At 51.5% G+C, this 1303-nt stretch overlaps 1 pseudogene across 1 annotated transcript in view; it reads left to right on the forward strand.

Annotated features, from left to right (window-relative positions):
- Positions 1-528: 528 nt before the first annotated feature.
- Positions 529-1303, forward strand: part of LOC105502862 — a 1923-nt pseudogene continuing 1148 nt past the window's right edge. The window contains exon 1 of the transcript XR_001000411.1: positions 529-1299. The product of XR_001000411.1 is annotated as an uncharacterized LOC105502862 (transcript). The remainder of the gene's footprint in view (positions 1300-1303) is intronic.

Raw genomic sequence — 1303 nt, forward strand, 5'->3', positions numbered from 1 at the left:
TCTCACAGAGGGGGCCTCCTCTGCCTTGTCCTCAGAATTGGAAAATGTATCGTCCATCAAGGAGCCTCAGTATTGAAACTAAATCTCAAGAGAACATGTTTCCTGAATAACAAGTGGAATGATGACTTGAAATTTTGCAAAACAGGCACAATCTTAATACGATAGGCCTTACTAAGGCTAAATGGCCTTCTCCATGTTTGAAATGGACACATCATTATATTAAAAAATCTCCACAGGTGATGGATTTTACTCTGCAGCCAGGGTTTATGTCAAGTATGAGGATAACGAGCAAGAAATTCGAGCCCTTGGCAAACTGGTTGGAGAGGCAAGGATTGTGTCCAGGCAGAGCTCATAACATTATTTATTGTTTAATCTATTTAATTAAATATGTAATTTATCCTCAAACTGTGGCTGCCATTATAAGTAGTCCTGAGCCACATTAAGATGTACTATTTGTGCTGTGAAATTCTACGGGATTTGACAAATGCATGGTGGCAGATCTCCAGCATTAAAGCATAACACAGAATGCTTCTCTTATTCAAGCTCTTCTTCCTTTCGCATAGAGGGAATCAATCGACTTTTGTATACTAACTTTCGAATTTGTTTCTTTATTCCCATCTTCTTTAATTAAAGCACAAGATACCGTACTCAATTTCCATTTGATCTTCCAAAAGAAAGGTACTGAATAATCCATACCTGAATTTCAGTGATTCAGACTCAGGTCCGCTGCTAAGCAGTAAAGGCCAAACGTTCTGTGCTGCCACCTCACGGCCGGCAGAGGGCAATGAAACCCATCGTTCCAGCCATGCAGGGCGCATGCGCGGTCTGCTTCCCGCGGCGAGCCGGGTCTCCACGGAGGAGCTGAGTTTTCTTTACCCAGGGTCAGGGAGGCGCCACTGCCCAGGCTCTGGGGCTGGGGCCTCCAGGGAGGTTCCGGGTGGGAGCATTGAAGAGGCTGCTCTTTTTGCAAGGCCCAAGATGGCGGGCCCTGCGCAGGCCGCGCTATTCTGCGCCCTCAGGGCGTCACTATCCCATTGGGGCCGGGTGCCCCCGCTGGGCCCAGAGCATCCTTGGCGTTGCCCTCGCAGAGCCGCGCTGAGGCTGAGGTGGCGTGGGGGGCCCGGGCTCCACGAGGAGCGGCAGCAGCGAGGGCTGGAGGACCCGGGCTCCGGGTCTCCGGGGCGTCTGGCTTGGGTGGGACTGAGCCCATCCAGGGACTGGGAGTCCCGGGTTCCGGTGCGGGTGGATCCTGGGCAGGCTCAGGACCAAGTCCCTCTCCTTCCACCAAGGAGCGCCCAGAGGA

The sequence above is a fragment of the Colobus angolensis genome, unplaced genomic scaffold (genome assembly GCF_000951035.1).
Source record: "Colobus angolensis palliatus isolate OR3802 unplaced genomic scaffold, Cang.pa_1.0 Scaffold818, whole genome shotgun sequence".
NCBI classification, from domain to species: Eukaryota; Metazoa; Chordata; class Mammalia; order Primates; family Cercopithecidae; genus Colobus; species Colobus angolensis.